Source organism: Carica papaya, chromosome 3 (assembly GCF_054855325.1).
Source record: "Carica papaya isolate Zhongbai chromosome 3, ASM5485532v1, whole genome shotgun sequence".
Taxonomy (NCBI): Eukaryota; Viridiplantae; Streptophyta; class Magnoliopsida; order Brassicales; family Caricaceae; genus Carica; species Carica papaya.
In genome coordinates, this window is record NC_142311.1 from 29457955 (window position 1) to 29479893 (window position 21939).

General features: G+C 44.0%; 21 pseudogenes; all 21 read right to left on the minus strand.

Moving 5' to 3' along the window:
- Positions 1-198: 198 nt before the first annotated feature.
- Positions 199-317, minus strand: LOC148268343 (5S ribosomal RNA; annotated as a pseudogene).
- A 348-nt stretch (positions 318-665) lies between these two features.
- Positions 666-784, minus strand: LOC148268344 (5S ribosomal RNA; annotated as a pseudogene).
- A 1258-nt stretch (positions 785-2042) lies between these two features.
- On the minus strand, positions 2043-2161 carry LOC148268345 (5S ribosomal RNA; annotated as a pseudogene).
- A 775-nt stretch (positions 2162-2936) lies between these two features.
- On the minus strand, positions 2937-3055 carry LOC148268346 (5S ribosomal RNA; annotated as a pseudogene).
- Positions 3056-4698: 1643 nt separating this feature from the next.
- LOC148268347 (5S ribosomal RNA) lies at positions 4699-4817 on the minus strand (annotated as a pseudogene).
- A 348-nt stretch (positions 4818-5165) lies between these two features.
- On the minus strand, positions 5166-5284 carry LOC148268348 (5S ribosomal RNA; annotated as a pseudogene).
- Positions 5285-5632: 348 nt separating this feature from the next.
- On the minus strand, positions 5633-5751 carry LOC148268349 (5S ribosomal RNA; annotated as a pseudogene).
- Positions 5752-6534: 783 nt separating this feature from the next.
- LOC148268350 (5S ribosomal RNA) lies at positions 6535-6652 on the minus strand (annotated as a pseudogene).
- A 2056-nt stretch (positions 6653-8708) lies between these two features.
- Positions 8709-8826, minus strand: LOC148268351 (5S ribosomal RNA; annotated as a pseudogene).
- A 1232-nt stretch (positions 8827-10058) lies between these two features.
- On the minus strand, positions 10059-10177 carry LOC148268352 (5S ribosomal RNA; annotated as a pseudogene).
- A 1288-nt stretch (positions 10178-11465) lies between these two features.
- Positions 11466-11584, minus strand: LOC148268353 (5S ribosomal RNA; annotated as a pseudogene).
- Positions 11585-13332: 1748 nt separating this feature from the next.
- On the minus strand, positions 13333-13451 carry LOC148268354 (5S ribosomal RNA; annotated as a pseudogene).
- A 1743-nt stretch (positions 13452-15194) lies between these two features.
- LOC148268355 (5S ribosomal RNA) lies at positions 15195-15313 on the minus strand (annotated as a pseudogene).
- A 1714-nt stretch (positions 15314-17027) lies between these two features.
- On the minus strand, positions 17028-17146 carry LOC148268356 (5S ribosomal RNA; annotated as a pseudogene).
- An 815-nt stretch (positions 17147-17961) lies between these two features.
- LOC148268357 (5S ribosomal RNA) lies at positions 17962-18080 on the minus strand (annotated as a pseudogene).
- Positions 18081-20149: 2069 nt separating this feature from the next.
- LOC148268358 (5S ribosomal RNA) lies at positions 20150-20269 on the minus strand (annotated as a pseudogene).
- Positions 20270-20478: 209 nt separating this feature from the next.
- On the minus strand, positions 20479-20596 carry LOC148268359 (5S ribosomal RNA; annotated as a pseudogene).
- A 207-nt stretch (positions 20597-20803) lies between these two features.
- LOC148268360 (5S ribosomal RNA) lies at positions 20804-20923 on the minus strand (annotated as a pseudogene).
- A 208-nt stretch (positions 20924-21131) lies between these two features.
- LOC148268361 (5S ribosomal RNA) lies at positions 21132-21250 on the minus strand (annotated as a pseudogene).
- Positions 21251-21452: 202 nt separating this feature from the next.
- On the minus strand, positions 21453-21572 carry LOC148268362 (5S ribosomal RNA; annotated as a pseudogene).
- A 202-nt stretch (positions 21573-21774) lies between these two features.
- On the minus strand, positions 21775-21893 carry LOC148268363 (5S ribosomal RNA; annotated as a pseudogene).
- Between the last annotated feature and the right edge of the window lie 46 nt (positions 21894-21939).

Below are 21939 nucleotides of genomic sequence, written 5' to 3' on the forward strand. Positions count from 1 at the left end.
TCGCCCGATGCACCTCTATTTTTGTTGTTCTACTATGTAAGATACTCGTCATAATACTCTTATCACGTGATGGGCTTTAATTAAATGCACGTAAAATATTAAGCAAAATGCCCTGACGCCGTGACTCACGTTTACAGATGAATCGACTGACCATCGCTCTGGTCCTGTGTAGCATTTAATGCCCCGTTTGTAAAAAAAAGGGTGCAACACGAGGACTTCCCAAGAAGTTACCCATCCTTGTACTACTCTTGCCAAAGCACGCTTAACTGCGGAGTTCTGATGGGATCCGGTGAATTAGTGCTGGTATGATCGCACCAATTCCATTTTGCGCTGCAAATACATATATCCCTTCTCCTTCCCTCCCCCCTCATGTCATTTGTTTCACTATGCGCGCAGACCTCACCTCTGCTTCTAATTCTAATATCAAGCGAAATGCCCGGTGCCTTGACTCATGCCCATATAAACGGATCACCTACCGCACATTTGTTTTTGTTGTTCTACTATGTAAGATACTCGTAATAGTACTCGTGTTCCTGATGGGCTTTAATTGAATGCACGAGAAATATTAAGCAAAATGCCCCGGCGCCGTGATTAACCTTTACGAATGAACCGTTGGACCATCACTCTGGTCTCGCGTAACGTTTAATGCCCTGTCTGCAAAAAGAAGGGTGCAACACGAGAACTTCCCTGGAGGTCACCCATCCTAGTACTACTCTCGGCCAAAAATGCTTAACTATGAAGTTCTGATGGGATCCGGTCAATTAGTGCTGGTATGATCGCATCTATTCTAGTTCGCATTGTAAATACATTTACCCCTTCTCCTTCCTACCTCCTGTCATTTTTTTCGCTGTGCAGCCACCCTGCACCTCTGCTTCTAATTCTAATATCAAGCAAAATGCCCGGTGGCTCAACTCACGCCTAGATGAACGGACTGCCTGCCGCACCTCATTTTTTATTGTTCTACTATGTAAGATGCTCGTAAACACACTCTTATCACGTGGTGAACTATAAATGAATGCACAAAAATTATTTAGCAAAATGCCCTGACACTGCGACTCACGCTTGCGAATTAAACGACAGATCGTGGTTCTAGTCGCGTGTAACATTTATTTTCTTGTGTACACAAAAATAGGTATAATATGAGGACTTTCCAAGAGGTCAACCATCTTAGTACTACTCTCACTCAAGCACGCTTGACTGCGGAGTTCTGATGGGATCCGATGAACTAGTGCTCGTATGATCACACTCGTTATAGTTTGCACCACTAATACATATACCCCTTCTACTTCTTTCTCCCTTTCTGTCATTCGTTTCACTTTGCGCGCACCTCGCCTTTACTTCCAATTCTAGTATCAAGCGAATTACCTCGATGCCTCGACTCATGCCCATATGAACGGAACGCCCGCCGTACCTTTATTTTTGTTGTTCTATTATGTAAAATACTCGTAATAACACTCTTATCACATGATGGGCTTTAATTGAATGCATAAAAAATATTAAGCAAAATGCCCTGGAGCCGTGACTCACATTTGCGAATGAACCAGTGAACCGTCGATCTGGGATCTAGTGAAAAGATGGGTGCAACACGAGAACTTCCCAGGAAGTCACCCATCTTAGAACTACTCTCACCTAAGCACGCTTAATTGCAGAATTCAGATGGGATCTAGTGAATTAGTGCAGATATTGTTACACATGTTCTAGTTTGCACTGGAAATACTTATACCTCTTTTCCTTCCCTCCCCCTCCCGTCATTTGCTTCGCTGTGTGCGCACATCTCACCTCTGCTTCTAGTTCTAATATCAAGCGAAATGCTCTAGCGCCTCGACTCATACCCATATGAATGGATCGCTCGTCGCACTTCTGTTTTCGTTGTTTTATAATGTAAGATACTCGTAATAACACTCTTATCACGTGATGGACTTTAATTGAAAGCACGAAAACATTAAGCAAAATGCCCTGGCGCCGTGACTCACGTTTGCGAATGAACCAGCAGAACGTCGCTCCAGTCCCGCGTAACATTTAACACCCGGTCTATAAAAAGATGGGTGCAACACGAGAACTTCCCAAAAAGTCACCCATCTTAGTATTACTCTCACCCAAGCACACTTAACTGCGGAGTTCTAATGGGATTCGGTGAATTAGTGCTGCTATGATCGCACCCATTCCAGTTCGCGCCACAAATACATATATCCCTTCTCCTTCCTTGCCCCCTCCCGTCATTTGTTTCACTGTGCGTGCACACCTCACCTGTATTTGTAATTCTAATATAAAACGAAATGCTCCGGCGCGTCGACTCATACCGATATGAACGGATCACCCGTCGCACCTCTGTTTTTGTTGTTCTACTATCTAAGATACTCGTAATAATATTCTTATCACGTGATGGGTTTTAATTGAATGTACAAAAAATATTAAGCAAAATACCCCGACATCGAGCACAACGTTTACCGTCCCGTCTGTAAAAAGAAGGGTGCAACACAAGGACTTCCCAAGAAGTCACCCATCCTAGTGCTACTCTCGGTCAAAAATGCTTAACTGCGAAGTTCTGATGGGATTCGGTGAATTAGTGCTGGTATGATCGCTCCTGTTTCATTTCACGCTGCAAATACATATACCCCTTCTCCTTCCCTCCCCCTTGCTATCATTTTTTTCGCTATACGCGTACCCCGCACCTCTTCTTCTAATTCTAATATCAAGTGAAATGCCCCGGTGGCTCGACTCATGCCCAGATGAACGGACCGCTCGCCGCACCTTATTTTTGGTTGTTCTACTATGTAAGGTGTTTGTGATAACACTCTTATAACGTGGTGGACTATAAATTATTGCATGAAAAATGTTAAGCAAAATGCTCTGACGCTGCGACTCACGTTTGCGAATGAACTGACGGACCATGGTTCCGGTTGCGCGTAACGTTTATTGCCTCGTGTGGAAAAAGAAGGGTGCAACACAAGGATTTTCCAAGAGGTCAACCATCTTAGTACTACTCTCGCCCAAAAATACTTAACTACAGAGTTCTGATTGGATCTGGTGAACTAGTGCTGGTATGATCGCACCTGTTCTATTTTCCGCTGCAAATATATATACCCCTTCTCCTTCCCTCTCCCCCCCCATCCCGTCATTTTTTTCACTGTGCGCGCACCCCACGCCTCTGCTTCTAATTCTAATATCAAGCAAAATGCCCTAGTGGCTTGACTCGTGCCAAGATGAAATGAATGCACGAAAAATATTAAGCAAAATGCCCAAATGTCGCGACTCACGTTTGCGAATGAACCGATAAACCGTGGTTTTAGTCGTGCGTAACGTTTATTGCCTTGTGTACAAAAAAATAGGTGTAACACGAGGACTTTCCAAGAGGTCAACAATCCTAATACTACTCTCACCAAAGGACACTTAACCGCAGAGTTCTTATTGGATTCAGTGCATTAGTGCTGGTCTGATCGCACTCGTCCCATTCCGTTCTACAAATGCATATACCCCTTCTCCTTCCCTCCCCTTCCCATCATTTATTTCACTGTACGTGCACTCCTCACCTCTGCTTCTAGTTCTAATATCAAGAGAAATGCTCCAGCATCTTGACTCATGCCCATATGAACGGATCGTCTGTCGCACCTCATTTTTTGTTGTTTCACTATTTAAGCTGTTTGCAATGACACTCTCATCACATGATTGAATTTAGTTGAATGCGTGAAAAATATTAAGCAAAATGCTTCGGTGCCATGAACTCACGTTTACAAATGAACCGACAAACTATCGCTCCGGTCCCACGTAACGTTTAACGCTCTGTCTATAAAACAAGGGTGCAACACGAGGACTTCAGAGGAACCACCCATCCTAGTTCTACTCTTGCCCAAACACACTTAACTGCGGAATTCTGATGGGATCCGGTGAACTAGTGCTGGTATGATCGCACCAATTCTGGTTTGCGCCGCAAACACATATATCCCTTCTCCTTTCCTCTCCCCTCACCTCTACTCCCAGTTCTAATATCAAGCAAAATGCCTCAACGTCTTAACACATGCCCATATGAACGGAACGTCTGTCGCACCTCATTTTTCATTTTTCTACGTTGTAAGATGCTCGCAATGACACTCTCATCACGTGATGGACTTTAATTGAATGCGCAAAAAATATTAAGCAAAATGCTCCGACGCCTTGACTCACGTTTGTGAATGAACCGGCAAACCGTCACTCTGGTCCCGTGTAATGTTAAACGCCCCATTCACAAAAAGAAGGGTGCAACATGAGGACTTCCCAGGAGGTCAACCATCCTAGTACTATTCTCACCCAAGCACGCATAATTGCGGAGTTCTGAATGGATCCGGTGAATTATTACTGGTATGATCACAACATTTCTTATTTGCGCCACAAATACATATGCCCCTTCTCCTTCTCTCTCCCGTCCCGTCATTTGTTTTGTTGTGCGCGCACCTCACCTCTACTTCTAGTTCTAATATCAAGCGAAATGCCCAGGCGCCTGGTCTCATGCCCATATGAACGGATCACCCACCGCACCTCATTTTTCGTTGTTCTACTATTTAAGATGCTCGCAGTGACACTCTTATCAAGTGATGGGCTTCAATTGAATGGTTAAAAAATATTAAGCAAAATGTCCCAGTGCCGTGACTCACGTTTACGAATGAAAAGGTGGACCGTCGCTCCTGTCCCACGTAACGTTTAACACTCCGTCTGTAAAAAAAAAGAGTGCAACACGAGAACTTCCCAAGAGATCACCCATCCTAGAACTACTCCCACCCAAGCGCGCTTAACTGTGGAGTTCTGATGGGATCCGGTGAATTATTGCTAGTATGATTGCACTCTTTCTTATTTGTGCCGCAAATACATATGCCCCTCCTCCTTCCCTCTCCCCTACCGTCATTTGTTTGGCTGTGCGCGCACCTCACCTCTCCTTCTAGTTTTAATATCAACCAAAATGCCCCGATGCCTCGACACATGCCTATACAAATAGATCGCCCGTTGTACCTCATTTTTTGTTGTTCTACTTTTTAAGATGCTCACAATGATACAATTATCACGTGATGGGCTTCCATTGAATGTTGAAAAAATATTAAGCAAAATGCCCTGGTGCCGTGACTCACATTTGCAAATGAACTTGCAGACCGTCACTCCGGTCTCGTGTAACGTTTAACACCCCGTCTGCAAAAAGAAGGGTGCAACACAATGACTTCCCAGGAGATCACCCAACCTAGTACTACTCTTGCCCAAACACATTTAACTGCGGAGTTCTAATGGGATCTGGTTAACTAGTGCTGGTATGATCGCACTCGTTCTTGTTTGCGCAGCAAATACATATACTCCTTCTCCTTCACTCTCCCCTCCCGTCATTTATTATGCTGTGCGTGCTCCTCTCCTCTTCTTCTAGTTCTAATATCAACTGAAATGTCTCGGCACCTCGACTCATGCCCATATGAACGGATCGTCCGTCGCCTCTCATTTTTCGTTGTTATACTATTTAAGATGCTCGCAATAACACTCTTATCACGTGATGGGTTTTAATTGAATGCTGAAAAAATATTAAGCAAAATGCCCCGGTGCCATGACTCACGTTTGTAAATGAACCGGCGGACCATCGCTCTGGTCCCGTTGAATGTTTAAAGCTCAGTCTGCAAAAACAAGGGTGCAACACGAGAACTTCCCAAGAGATCACCCATTCTAGTATTACTCTCACCCAAGTACACTTAACTGCGAAGTTCTGATGGGATCTGGTGAACTAGTGCTAGTATGATCGCACCCATTCTAGTTTGCACCGCAAGTACATATACCCCTTGTCCTTCCCTCTCCCTTCCCCTCATTTGTTTCGCTGTGCGCGCACCTCACCTCTACATCTAATTCTAATATCTAGCGAAATACCACGGCGCCTCGACTCATGCCCATATGAACGGATAGCACCGCACCTCATTTTTCATTGTTCTACTATATAATATGCTTGCAAAGACACTCTTATCACGCGATGGGCTTTAATTGAATGCACAAAAAATATTAAACAAAATGCCTATACGAAGAGATCGCCCGCGCATAGTAACGTTTACTGCCCCGTCTGCAAAAATAGAGGTACAACACAAGGCCTTTCCAAGAGGTCACCCATCCAAGTACTACTCTCACCCAAGAATGCTTAACTGCGAAGTTCTGATGGAATCTTGTGAATTAGTGCTGTTATGATTGCACCACTTCTAATCTGTACTGCAAATATATATACCCCTTCTCCTTCCCTCATCCCTCCCGTCATTTGTTTTACTGTGCGCGCACACCACACCTCTGCTTCTAGTTCTAATATTTAGCAAAATACCCCAGCGCTTCGACTAACACCCCGATGAACATAGTGCCTGCCGCACCTCTATTTTTGTTGTTCTACTAAGTAAGATACTTGTAATAATATTCTTATCTTATAATGGAATATAAATGAATACATTAAAAATATTAAGCAAAATGCTCGATGCCGCGAATCATGCAGGCGAATGAACTAGTGGACCGTATCTCCCGTCGCGCGTAATATTTAACGCCCTGTCTGCAAAAGGATGACTACAACAAGATTACTTCCCAAGAGGTCACCCATCCTAGTACTACTCTCGTCCAAGCACGATTAACTACGAAGTTCGATGGGATCCGATGCATTAGTGCTGGTATGATCACACCCCTTCCATTCCACGCTGCAAATACATATACCACTTCTCCTTCCCTCTTCCCTCCCGTCATTTATTTTGTTGTACGCGCACACTGCACCTCTTTTTCTAGTTCTAATATCAAGCAAAATGCCCAAGCGTCTCGACTCATGCCCATATGAACAGACCGCTCATCACAACTCTATTTTCGTTGTTCTACTATGTAAGATACTCGTAATGACTTTCTTATCTCATGATGGACTATAAATAAATATTAAGCAAAATGTCCCAACACTGTGACTCCACTAGCGGACTGTGGCTCCGGTCACGTGTAATATCTAACCCCCCGTCCATAAAAAGACGGGTGAAACATGAGGACTTCGCAGGAGGGCACCCATCCTAGTACTGCTTTCACTAGAGCACACTTAATTGTAGGGTTCGACAGGATTTGGTGCATTACTGTTAGTATGATCGCACCCTTTCCATTACGTGCTGCAAATAAATATACCCCTTCTCCTTCCATCCCCCCTCTCGTCATTTATTTCGTTGTGCGTGGACACTATACCTCTGTTTCTAGTTCTAATATCAAACAAAATGTCTGAGCACCTCGACTCACGCCTAGATAAACAGACCGCCTGTCGTACCTCATTTTTTGTTGTTCTACTATGTAAGATGCTCGTAATGACACTCTTATCATGTGGTGAACTATAAATGAATGCATGAAAAATATTAAGCAAAATATTATGGCGCTGCGACTCACACTAGCGGACTATGGCTCCTATCGCGCATAACATGAGGACATCCCATCCGTAAAAAGACAGGCACAACATGAGGACTTCCCAGAAAGTCACTCATCCTAGTACTACTCTCGCCAAAGCACGCTCAACTACAGAGTTCGATGGAATTCGGTGCATTAGTGCTAGTATGATCGCATCTCTTCTATTTTGCGCTACAAATACATATACCCCTTCTCCCTCCCTCCCCCCTGTTATTTGTTTTGCTATGCGCGAACACCGCACCTCTGCTTATAGTTTTAATATAGAGCAAAATGCTCCAGCACCTAGACTCACGCCCAGATGAACAGACTACCTGCTGCACCTCATTTTCCATTATTCTACAATGTAAGATGCTCGTAATGACACTCTTATCACATGGCGAACTATGAATGAATGCACGAAAAATATTAAGATAAAATGTCTTGACGTCGCGACTCACTCCGGGGGACAATGGCTTTGATCGCGCACAATGTTTAACGTCCCGTCAGCAAAAAGACTAGTGGAACACGAGGACTTTCAAGGAGGTCACCCATCCTAGTACTACTTCTACCCAAGCACACTTAATTACGAAATTCGATGGGATCCAGTGCATTAGTGCAGGTATGATCTCACCCCTTCCATTCCACGCTGCAAGAACATACACCTCTTCTCCTTCCCTCCCCCCTCCCATCATTTGTTTCATTGTGCACACACCACACCTCTGTTTTTAGTTCTAATATCAAGCGAAAGACCCTGACACCTTGACTCTTATCACGTGGTGGACTATAAATGAATGCATGAAAAATATTAAGCAAAATTTTCAAGCCCCGCGACTCACACTGGCAGACTGTGGCTCTGATTGCACTTCACGTTTAACACCCCGTCTACAAAAAGACGGGTTCAACACGAGGACTTTTCAGGAGGTCACCCATCTTAGAACTAATCTCGCCCAAGCACGCTTGACTACAGAGTTTTAATGGGATTCTTTGGATTAGTGTTTGTATGATCGCAACTGTCTCATTCCTCGCTGTAAATACATATACCTGTTTTCCTTCCCTCCCCCCTCCCATCATTTATTTCATTGTGCGGGCATACCTCATGTCTTCTTCTAGTTCTAATATAGAGCGAAATGTCATGTCGCTTCGACTCATGCACAGAAGAACGGAGGCCCGCTGCACCTCTTTTTTCGTTGTTCTACTATGTAAGACTCTTGTAATGAGACTCTTATAAATAAATGCACGTAAAATATTAAGCAAAATGTTTCAACGTCGCTACTCACGCCCGCGGATTGTGGCTCTGATCGCGCGTAATGTTTGATGCCCCATCTGCAAAAGGACGGGTGCAACATGAGAACTTCCCAGGAGGTCACCCATTCTAGTACTGCTCTCATCCAAGCACGCTAAACTACTAAGTCGGATGGGATCCGGTGTATTAGTGTTAGTATGATTGCACCCCATCCATTTCACACTGCAAATACATATACCCCTTCTCCTTCCCTTCCCCCACCTGTAATTTATTTCACTGTACACGTATACCGCACCTCTATTTATAGTTCTAATATCGAGCGAAATGCCCCGACGCCTTAACTCACGCCCAGAAGAAAGGACCGCCCGCCGTACCTCATTTTTTTAATTCTACTATATAATATGATTGCAAAGACACTCTTATCACGTGATGAGCTTTAATTGAATGCACAAAAAATATTAAGAAAAATGCCCCCGCACCGTGACTCATATTTGTAAATAAACCAGCGGACTGTCACTCTGGCCCCGCATAACATTTAGCGTCTTGTCTGCAAAAAGAAGGTTGCAACACGATAATTTACTAGGAGTTCTGGTGGGATCTAGTGAATTCGTGCTGATATGATCGCACCCATTCTATTTCGCACTGCAAATACATATACCCCTTCTCCTTCCATCCCTCTTCTCGTCATTTTTTTCGCTGTGCGTGTACCCTGCACCTCTTCTTCTACTTCTAATATCAAGTAAAATGCCCCTGCGACTTGACTCATGCTCAGATTAATGATCCGCACATTGTTTTTCATTCTTCTACTATGTAAGATGCTCATAATGAGACTCTTATAACATGGTGGACTATAAATGAATGCACAAAAATTATTTAAGCAAAATTCCCTGACGCTGCGATGCATATTTGCAAATGAACTAACGGACCGTGGTTCCGATCGTGCGTAATGTTTATTACCACATGTGCAAAAAAACAGGTGCAACACGAGGACTTTCTAAGAGTCAACCATCTTAGTACTACTCTCAACAAGGAACACTTAACTGCAGAGTTCTTATGGGATTCGGTGCATTAATGCTGATTTGATCGCACCCGTCCCATTCTGCATTACAAATGCATGTGCCCCTTCTCCTTCCTTCCCCCCTCCCGTCATTTATTTTGCTGTACACGCAGACCTCACGTTTGTTTCTTGTTCTAATATCAAGTGAAATGCCCCGGCGCTTTGACTCATGCCCATATGAACGGATCGCCCGCCGCATCTCTATTTTCATTATTTTACTATGTAAGATACTCGTAATAACACTCTTATCACGTGATGGGCTTTAACTGAAGGCACAAAAAATATTAAACAAAATACCCCAGCGTTGTGACTCACATTTGTGAACGAACCGGCAGACCGTCGCTCCAGTTTTGTGTAATGTCTAATGCCCCATCTGACAAAAGAAGGGTGCAACACGAGAACTTCTCATGAGATCACCCATCCTATCACTACTCTCACCCAAGCATGTTTAACTGGGGAGTTCTGATGGGATCTGGTGAATTAGTGCTGGTATTATTGCACCCATTTCATTTCGTGCTGCAAATACATATACCTCTTCTCTTTTCCTCCCCCCTCCCGTCATTTTTTTCGTTGTGCGCGCATACCTTACCTCTGCTTCTAATTCTAATATCAAACAAAATGCCCTAGCGCCTTGACTCATGCCCGTATAAATGGATCGCTTGCCGCACCTCTGTTTTCGTTGTTCTACTATGTAAGATACTCATAATAACACTCTTATCACGTGATGGGCTTTAATTGAATACACAAAAAATATTAAGCAAAATGCCCAATGCCTTGACTCACGTTTACCAATGAACCGGTGGACCGTCGCTCTGGTCCCGCGTAACGTTTAAGACCCCGTCTGCAAAAAGAAGGGTGCAACACAAGGACTTCCCAGGAGGTTACTTGTCCTAGTACTACTCTTGCCCAAAAATGCTTAACTGTGGAGTTCTGATGGGATCCGACAAAATAGTGCTGGTATGATCGCACCTATTCTATTTCGTGTTGCAAATACATATACCCCTTCTCCTTCGCTCCCCCCTATCGTCATTTTTTTTTATGTGGGTGTACCCCATATCTCTGCTTCTAATTCTAATATCAAGCAAAATACCCTGGCGGCCGTCTCATGCTCAAATGAACGGTCCGCCTGCCGCACCTCGTTTTTCGTTGTTCTATTATGTAAGATCTTTGTAATGAGACTCTTATAACGTGGTGGATTATAAATGAATGCACGAAAAAATATTAAGCAAAATGCCTTGACACTGCGACTCACATTCGCGAATGAACCAACAACCCATGGTTCTGGTCGCGCGTAACGTTTATTGCCTCGTGTGCAAAACAATAGGTGCAACACGACGAATTTCTAAGAGGTTAACTATCTTAGTACTACTCTCACCAAAGGACACTTAACTGCAGAGTTCTTATGGGATTCGGTGCATTAGAGCTGGTCTGATCGCACCTGTCCCATTCCGCGCTACAAATGCATATACCCCTTTTCCTTCCCTCCCCCCTTTCTGTAATTTGTTTCGCTGTACGCGCATACCTCACCTCTACTTCTTGTTCTAATATCAAGCGAAATGCCCCAGTACCTAGACTCATGCCCATATGAACTGATCACCCGCCACACTTATGTTTTTGTTGTTCTACTATATAAAATACTCGTAATAACACTCTTATCACGTGGTGGGCTCTAATTGAATGCACAAAAAATATTAAGCAAAATGTCTCAGCGCCGTGACTCACGTTTAAGAATGAACTGACAGACCATCGCTCTGGTCCCGCGTAACGTTTAACGCCACTTCTGTAAAAAGAAGGGTGCAACACAAGAACTTCTAAGGAGGTCAACCATTCTAGTACTGCTCTTGCCCAAGCACGCTTAACTGCGGAGTTGTGATGGGATCCGATGAATTAGTGCTGGTATGATCGCGTTCGTTCCAATTCGTGTTGCAAATACATATACCCCTTCTCTTTCCCTCCCCCCTCCCATCACTTGTTTCACTGTGCACACCTCATCTTTGTTTCTAGTTCTAATATCAAGTAAAATACCCCAGCGTCTCGACTCATGCCCATATGAACAGATAGCCCACCGAACCTCTGTTTTCGTTGTTCTACTATATAAGATACTCGTAATAACACTTTTATCATGTGAAGGACTTTAATTAAATGCATAAAAAATATTAAGCAAAATGCCCCATCGCCTAAGTCACATTTGTTAATTAACCGACGGACTGCCACTCCGGTCCCGCGTACCGTTTAACGCTCCATGTGCAAAAAGAAGGGTGCAACACGAGGACTTCTAAAGAGGTCACCCATCCTAGTACTACTCTTTCCCAAAAATGCTTACCTATAGAGTTCTGATGGGATCTGATGAATTAGTGCTAGTATGATCGCATCTATTCCATTTCGCACTGCAAATACATATACCCCTTCTGCTTCCCTCCCCCCTCCCATCATTTCTTTTGCTTTGTGCGAACCCGCGCCTCTGCTTCTAATTCTAATATCAAGCAAAATGCCCCAGCGACTTGACTTCCGCCCAGATGAAATAACCCCCTGCCGCACTTTATTTTTCGTTGTTCTACAATGTAAGATGCTCGTAATGAAACTCTTATAACGTGGTGGACTATAAATGAATGCATGTAAAATATTAAGCAAAATACCTTGACGCTGCGACTCACGTTTGCGAATGAACCGACGGACCAAGGTTCCGATCGGGCATAATTCTTATTACCTCGCGTGCAAAAAAACAGGTGCAATAAGAGGACTTTCCAACAGGTCAACCATCTTAGTACTACTCTCACTAAAGGACACTTAGCTGCAGAGTTCTTATCGAATTTGGTGCATTAGTGCTAGTCTGATCGCACCCATCATATTCTGCACTACAAATGCATGAGCTACTTCTGCTTCCCTCCCACCTCCCGTCATTTGTTTTGTGGTACGCACACACCTCACCTCTGCTTCTAGTTCTAATATCAAGAGAAATGCCTCAGCGCCTCGACTCATGCCCATATGAATAGATCCCCCACTGCACCTTTATTTTTGTTGTTCTACTTTGTAAGATACTCATAATAACACTCCTATCACGTGATGGGCTTTAATTGAATGCACGAAAATATTAAACAAAATACCCCAGCAGCGTGACTCATGTTTGTGAATGAACTGGCGGACCATCGCTCTGGTCCTACGTAACGTTTAATGCCCCATCTGCAAAAAAAGGGTACAACACTAGGACTTCCAAAGAGATCACCCATCCTAGTACTACTCTCGCATAAAAATATTTAACTGCGGAGTTCTGATGAGATTGGTGAATTAGTGTTTGTATGATCGCATCAGTTCCATTTCGTGCTGCAAATACATATACCCCTTCTCCTTCCCTCCCCCCTCCCGTCATTTATTTCGTTGTGCGTGCACACTTCACCTTTTCTTCTAGTTCTAATATCAAGCGAAATGTCCCAATGGCTCGACTCATGCCTATATGAACAGATCACCCACTGCACCTTTGTTTTCGTTGTTCTATTATGTAAAATACTCGTCATAACACTCTTATCACGTTATGGGCTTTAATTGAATCCATAAATAATATTAAGCAAAATGCCCCGACGCCATGACTCACATTTACGAATGAACTGGTGGACCGTCACTCTGATCTCGCATAACGTTTAACACCACGTCTGCAAAAAGAATGGTGCAACATGAGGACTTTGTAAGAGGTCACCCATCCTAATACTACTCTCACCCAAAAACACTTAACTACGGAGTTCTGATGGGATCCGGTGAATTAATGCTGGTATAATCGCACTAGTTCCATTTCGTACTGTGAATACATGTACCCCTTCTCCTTCCGTCCCCCTTCCCATCATTTTTTTTGTTGTGCGCACCTCGCACCTCTTCTTCTAATTCTAATTTCAAGAAAAATGCCCCGGTAGCTCGACTCACACCCAGATGAAATGACTGCCCACCGCACCTCATTTTTCGTTGTTCTGCTATGTAAGATGCTCGTAATGAGACTCTTATAATGTGGTGGACTATAAATGAATGCACGAAAAATATTAAGCAAAATGCCCTAACACCGCGACTCACAATTGCGAATGAACCGATGGACAGTGGTTCCTTTCCCGCGTAACGTTTATTGCCTCGTGTGCAAAAAAACAGGTGCAACACGAGGACTTTACAAAAGGTCAACCATCTAATAACTACTCTCACCAAAGGACACTTAACTGCAGAGTTCTTACGGGATTCAGTGCAATAGTGCTAGTGTGATAGCACCCGTCCCATTCTTCACTACAAATACATGTGCCTCTTCTTTTTCCCTCCCTCTTTCCGTCATTTATTTTACTGTACGCGCACACCTCACCTCTGCTTCTAGTTTTAATATCAAGAGAAATGTCCCGACGCCTTGACTCATGCCCATATAAACGGATTGCCCGCCGCAATTCTGTTTTTGTTGTTCTACTATGTAAGATACTCGTAACAATATTCTTATCACGTGATGGGCTTTAATTGAATGCACGAAAAATATTAAGCAAAATGCCCTGGCACTATGACTCACATTTGTGAATGAACCAGCAGACTGTTGCTTTGGTCCTGTGTAACGTTTAACGTCCCGTCTGCAAAAAAAGGGTGCAACACGAGGACTTCCTAGGAAGTCACCCATCTTAATACTATTCTCACCAAAAAAATGCTTAACTGCAGAGTTCTAATGGGATCTGGTGAATTAGTACTGGTGTAATCGAAACCGTTTCAGTTCACGTCGCAAATATATGTACCCCTTCTCCTCCCCTACCCCTCCCGTCATTTGTTTCTTTGTACGTGCATGCCTCACCTCTTCTTCTACTTCTAATATCAAACGAATTGTTCTAGCGTCTCGACTCATGCCCATATGAACGGATCACCCGCCGCAGCTCTGTTTTTGTTGTTTTACTATGTAGGATATTCGTAATAACACTCTTATCACGTGATGGGCTTTAGTTGAATGCATGAAAAATATTAAGCAAAATACCCTGGCGTTGTGACTCACGTTTGTGAATGGATCGGCTGACCATCGCTCCAGTCTTGCATAATGTTTAACGCCTCGTCTGTAAAAAGAATGGTGCAACACGAGGGTTCCAGCAAATCACCAATCCTAATACTACTCTCACCTGAGCACCTTTAACTGCAAAGTTCTGATGGGATCCAGAGAACTATATGATTGCACCCTTTATTGTTTGCGCTACAAATACATATGCTGCTTCTCCTTCCCTCTCCCTTCCCGTCATTTGTTTCGTTGTACGAGCACCTCATATCTGCTTCTAGTTCTAATATTAAGTGAAATACTCCGGCGCCTCGACTTATGCCCATATGAATGGATCGCCCGTTGCACCTCATTCTTTATTGTTCTACTATTTAAGATGCTCGCAATGACACTCTCATCACATGATGGGCTTTAGTTCAATGTGCAAAAAATATTAGGCAATATGCCCCAGCACCGTGACCCACATTTGTAAATGAACTGGCAGACCGTTGCTCCAGTCCCGCGTAATGTTTAACACCCCGTCTGCAAAAAGAAGGGTGCAACACGAGAACTTCTCAGGAGGTAACCCATCCTAGTACTACTCTCGTCCAAGAACGCATAATTGCGGAGTTCTGATGGGATCTAGTGAACTAGTGCTGGTATGATCACACCTTTTCTATTTTGCGCCGCAAATACATATGCCCCTTCTCCTTCCCTCTCACTTACCATCATTTGTTTCGCTATGCGAGCACCCCACCTCTGCTTCTAGTCTAATATTAAACGAAATGCCCTGGCGCCTCGACCTATGCCCATATGAAGGGATCGCCCACCGTACCTCATTTTTTGTTGTTCTACTATTTAAGATGCTTGTAATGACACTCTCATCACTTGAGGGGCTTTAGTTGAATACACAAAAAATCTTAAGCAAAATGCCCTGACGCCATGGCTCACATTTGTTAATGAAGTATCGGACCGTTGCTCTGGTCCCGCGTAACGTTTAATGTCCCGTCTGCAAAAAAAAGGGTGCAACACGAGGACTTCCCAGGAGGTCACCCATCCTAGTACTACTCACGCCTAAACATGCTTTTCTGCAGACTTCTGATTGGATCCGGTGAACTAGTGCTGGTCTAATCTCACCCTTTCTTGTTTGCACTGCAAATATATATGCCCCTTCTCCTTCTCTCTCCCCTCCCATCATTTATTTCGTTGTGCGTGCACCTTACCTCTTCTTCTAGTTCTAATATCAAGAGAAATACCCCAGCACCTTGACTCATGCCCGTATGAACAGATCACCCACCGTACCTCATTTTTTGTTATTCTACTATGTAAGATTCTCACAATGACACTCTCATTACGTGATGAGCTTTAGTTGAATGCACAAAAAATATTAAGCAAAATATCCCGGCACTGTGACTCACGTTTATGAATGAACCGGCAGATCGTCGCTCCAGTCACATGTAACATTTAATGCCCCGTCTGTAAAAAGAAGGGTGCAACACGAGGACTTCCGAGGAACCACCCATCCTAGTTATACTCTTACCCAAACACGTTTAACTGTGGAGTTCTGATGGGATCCGGTGAATTAGTGCTGGTATGATCGCACCAATTCTGGTTTGTGCCGCAAATACATATACCCCTTCTCCTTCCCTCTTCCCTCACCTCTGCTTCTAGTTCTAATATCAAGGAAATATCCCGACGACTAGACACATGCCCATATGAACAGTACGCCCACCGCACCTCATTTTCATTTTTTTACTATGTAAGATGCTCGCAATGACACTCTCATCACGTGATGGACTTTAATTGAATGCGCAAAAAATATTAAGCAAAATGCCCCACCACCTTGACTCACGTTTGCGAATGAACCGGCGAACCGTCGCTCCGGTCCCATGTAATGTTTAACACCCTGTTCGCAAAAGGAAGCATGCAACATGAGGACTTTCTAGGAGGTCAACCATCCTAATACTACTCTCGCCCAAGAACGCATAACTACGGAGTTATGAATGGATCTAGTGAATTATTGTTGGTATGATCGTAACCTTTCTTATTTGCGCCGCAAATACATATGCTCCTTCTCCTTCCCTATCCCCTCTCGTCATTTATTTCGTTGTGTGCGCACCTCACCTCTTTTTCTTATTATAATATCAAACGAAATGCCCCGGCGCCTCGTCTCATGCCCATATAAACGGATTGCCCATCGCACCTCATTTTTTGTTATTCTACTATTTAAGATGCTCGCAATGACACTCTTATCACGTGATGGGTTTTAATTGAATGCTGCAAAATATTAAGCAAAATGCCCCGGTGCCGTGACTCACATTTGCGAATGAACAAGCGGATCATCTCTCCTATCCCACGCAACGTTTAATGCCCCGTCTGCAAAAAAAAGGGTGCAACATGAGAACTTCCCAAAAGATCACCTATCCTAGAACTACTCTCACCCAAGCACGCTTAACTACGGAGTTTTGATGGAATCCGGTGAATTATTGCTGGTATGATCGCACCCTTACTTATTTGCTCCACAAATACATATACCCATTCTCCTTCCCTCTCCCCTACCATCATTTATTTCATTGTGCGCGCACCTCACCTCTACTTTTAGTTCTAATATCAATTGAAATGCTCCGAGTCCTTGACTCATGTCCATAAAAACGAATCGCTCGTCGTACCTCATTTTTCGTTGTTCTACTATTTAAGATGCTCACAATGACACTTTGATCATGTGACGAGCTTTAATTGAGTGCTGAGAAAATATTAAGCAAAATGCCCCGGCGCCGTTACTCACATTTACGATTGAACCGGTGGCCCGTCGCTCCAGTCCCCCATAATGTTTAACGCCCTGTCTGCAAAATGAAGGGTGCAACACGAAGACTTCCCAGGAGGTCACCAGTCCTAGTACTATTGTCGCCCAAGCACCTTTAACTGTAGAGTTCTGATGGGATCTGGTGAACTAGTACTGGTATGATCCTACCCATTTTAGTTTACACCACAAATACGTATACCCTTTCTCCTTCACTCTCCCCTCCTGTCATTTGTTTCTCTGAGTGCGCACCTCACCTCTGCTTCTAGTTCTAATATGAAGAGAAATGCCCCGGCGCCTCGACTCATGCCCATATGAACGGATCGCCCGTCGCACCTTATTTTTTATTGTTCTACTATTTAAGATGCTCGCAATGACACTTTGATCATGTGATAAGCTTTAATTTAATGCGCAAAAAATATTATGTAAAATGTCCCGACGCCATGACTCACGTTTGTGATTGAACCGGTGGACCGTCGCTCCGGTCCCGCGTAATGTTTAACTCCCCGTCTACAAAATAAGGGGTGTAACATGAAGACTTCCTAAGAGGTCACCCATCCTAGTACTACACTCACCCAAGCATGCTTAACTGCGGAGTTCTGATAGGATCTGGCGAACTAGTGCTGGTATGATCACACCCGTTCTGGTTTGTGCCGTAAATACATATACCCCTTCTCCTTCACTCTCCCCTCTCTTCATTTTTTTCTCTGAGTGCGCACCTCACCTCTTTTTCTTGTTCTAATATCAACCAAAATGCCCCGGTGCCTCGACTCATGCCCATATGAACGGATCACCAACCGCATCTCGTTTTTTTGTTGTTCTACTATTTAAAATTCTTGTAGTGACACTCTCATCACGTGATAGATTTTAATTGAATGCGTAAAAAACATTAAGCAAAATGTCCCGGTACCGTGACTCACGTTTGTGAATGAACAAGCAGATTGTTGCTTCGGTCCCGCGTAACGTTTAACACCCTGTTTGAAAAAATAAGGGTGCAACACGAGGACTACCTAGGAGGTCAACCATCCTAATACTACTCTCGCCCAAGCACGCTTAACTGTAGAGTTCTTACAGGATTCGGTGAACTAGTGTTGATACGATCGCTCCCATTCTAGTTTACACCGTAAAGACATATACCCTTTTTCCTCCCCTCCCCCCTTTCGTCATTTGTTTTACTGTGTGTGCACCTCACCTCTTCTTCTAATTCTAATATTAAGCGAAATGCCCCGCGCCTCGACTCATGCCCATATGAACGGATCGTGACACAGCTCATTTTTCATTTTTTAACTATGTAAGATGCTTGCAAGGATACTGTTATAACGTGGTGGACTATAAATAAATACTCGAAAAATATTAAGCGAAATGGCCTAACACTGTGACTAACGTTCGTGAATGAACTGACGGATCATGGTTCCAGTCGCGTGTAACAATTTATTGCCTCGTGTGCAAATAAACAGGTGCAACACGAGGACTTTCCAAGAGGTCAACCATCTTAGTACTACTCTCACCGAAGGACACTTAACTACAGAGTTCTTATGGGATTCGGTGCATTAGTGCTGGTCTGATCGCTCCCGTCCCATTCCTCGCTATAAATGCATGTGCCCCTTCTCCTTCCCTCCTCCCTCCTGTCATTTGTTTCGTTGTATGAGCACACCTCACCTCTGCTTCTAGTTCTAATATCAAGTGAAATGTCCCGGCACCTTGACTCATGTCCATATGAACAGATCGCCTGCCATACCTCTGTTTTTGTTGTTCTACTATGTAAAGTACTCGTAATAACACTCTTATCACGTGATGGGTACTAATTAAATGCACGAAAAATATTAAGTAAACTGCCCCGGCATCGTGACTCACGTTTGCGAATGAATTAGTGGACCGTCACTCCAGTCCCACATAATGTTTACCCCATCTTCAAAAAGAAGGGTCCAACACGAGGACTTCCCAAGAAATCACCCATCCTAGTACTACTCTCCCCCAAAAATGCTTAATTGCGAAGTTCAAATGGGATCCGGTGAACTAGTGCTGGTATGATCGCATCCATTCTAGTTTTCTCCGCAAATACATATACCCCTTCTCCTTCCCTCTCCCCTCCCATCATTTGTTTTGCTGTGCGCGCACCTCACCTCTGCTTCTAGTTTTAATATCAAGCGAAATGTCTCAGCACCTCAACTCATGCCCATATGAACGGATCGCCCGCCGTACCTCATTTTTCGTTGTTCTATTATTTTAGCTGCTCGCAATGACACTTTTGTAACGTGATGGGCTTTAATTGAATGCGCAAAAAATATTAAGCAAAATACTCTGGCACTGTGACTCACATTTGCGAATGAACTAGTGAATCGTCGCTCTAATCCCACGTAACGTTTAATGCCCCATTTGCAAAAAGACTTGTGCAACACGAGGACTTCCTAGGAGGTCACCCATCCAAGTACTACTATCTTTGAAGCACGCTTGACTGCGAAGTTCTGATGGGATCCGGATAACTAGTGCTGGTATGATCGTCCCCATTTCATTCCGCGCTGAAAATACATACTCTCCTCCTTCCCTCCTCCATCCCGTCATTTGTTTCCTTGTGCGTGCACATTGCATCTCTGCTTCTCGTTCTAATAATAAGAAAAATGTCCTGACGTCTTAACTCACATTTGCAAATAACCCAGCGGACCATAGTTCCAGTCACACGTAACGTGGAACGCCCCATCTGTAAAAAAAGGGGTGAAACACGAGGAATTCCCAGGAGGTCATCCAATCCTAGTACAACTCTCGCCCAAGCACACTTAACGGCAGAGTTCTGATGGGATCCAGTGCATTAGTGCTGGTATGATCCCACCAATTTCATTACGCGCTGCAAATACATACACTCCTTCTCTTCTCCCTCTCCCCCTCTTGTCATTTATTTCCTTCTTTGTGCACACTGCACCTCTGCTTCTCATTCTAATAACAAGTAAAATGTCTCGGTGCCTTGACTCACATTTGCGAATAAACCAGCAGACCATAGTTCCATTCGCGAGTAACGTCGAACTCAATATCTGCAAAAAACTGGATGCAGCACGAGAACTTCCTAGGAGGTCACCCATCCTAGTATTACTCTCGCCCAAGCACACTTAACTGTGGAGTTCTGATGGGATCCGGTGCATTAGCGCTTGTATGATCGTCCTCGTTTCATTCTGTGCTGCAAATACATACTCTCTTCCTTCCCTCCCTCCCCCCCCCCGTCATTTGTTTCCTTGTGCGTGTACACTACACCTCTACTTCTCGTTTTAATAATAAGAAAAATATCTCGACACCTTAACTCACATTTGCGAATAAACCAGTGGACCATAGTTCCAGTCGCGCGTAATGTCAAACGCCCCATCTGATAAAAAATGGGTGAAAGACGAGTACTTCCCAGGAGGTCACCCAATCCTAGTGCTACTCTCGCCCAAGCACACTTAACTGTAGAGTTCTGATGGGATCTGGTGCATTAGTGCTGGTATGATCCCACTAATTTCATTACGCGCTACAAATACATACACTCCTTCTCCTCTCCCTCCCCACCTCCCGTCATTTTTTTCCTTCTCCGTGCACACTACACCTCAGCTTTTTGTTCTAATAACAAGTAAAATGCCTCGATGCCTTGCCTCACATTTTCGAATAAACCAGCGGACCATAGTTCCATTAGCGAGTAACGTCGAACTCCACATCTGCAAAAAACTGGGTGAAACACGAGGACTTCCTAGGAGGTCACCCATCCTAGTACTACTCTCGCCCAAGCACACTTAACTACAGAGTTTTGATGGGATTCGGTGCATTAGTGCTGGTATGATCGCACCCGTTTCATTTCTCGCTGCAAGTACACACACTCCTCCTTTCCTCCCCCTCCCGTCAGTTGTTTTCTTGTGCTTACACACTTCACCTCCACTTTTCGTTCTAATATCAGGTAAAATGCCCCGACGCCTTAACTCACATTTGTGAATAAACCAGCGGAACAATGTTTCAGTCGCGCGTAACGTCGAACGCCACATTTGATAAAAAATGAGTGAAAGATGAGGACTTCCAGGGAGGCCATCCAATCCTAGTACTACTCTCGCCCAAGCACACTTAACTGCAGAGTTCTGATGGGATCCGGTGTATCAGTGCTGGTATGATCGCACCCATTTCATTTCTCGCTGCAAGTATATAGACTCTTCCTTCCCTCCCCCTCCCGTCAATTGTTTCCTTGTGCGTGCACACTTCACCTCTGCTTCTCGTTCTAATATCAAGTAAAATACCCCGGCGCCTTGACTCACATTTGTGAATAAACCAGCATAATAATGTTTTAGTCACATGTAACGTCGAACTTCCAATCTGTAAAAAACTGGGTGAAACACGAGGACTTCCTAGGAAGTCACCTATCCTAGTACTACTCTCGGCCAAGCATACTAAACTGCAGAGTTCTAATGGGATCCAGTGCATTAGTGCTGGTATGACCACACCCGTTTCATTCCACACTGTAAATACATACACTCCTCCTTCCCTCCCCC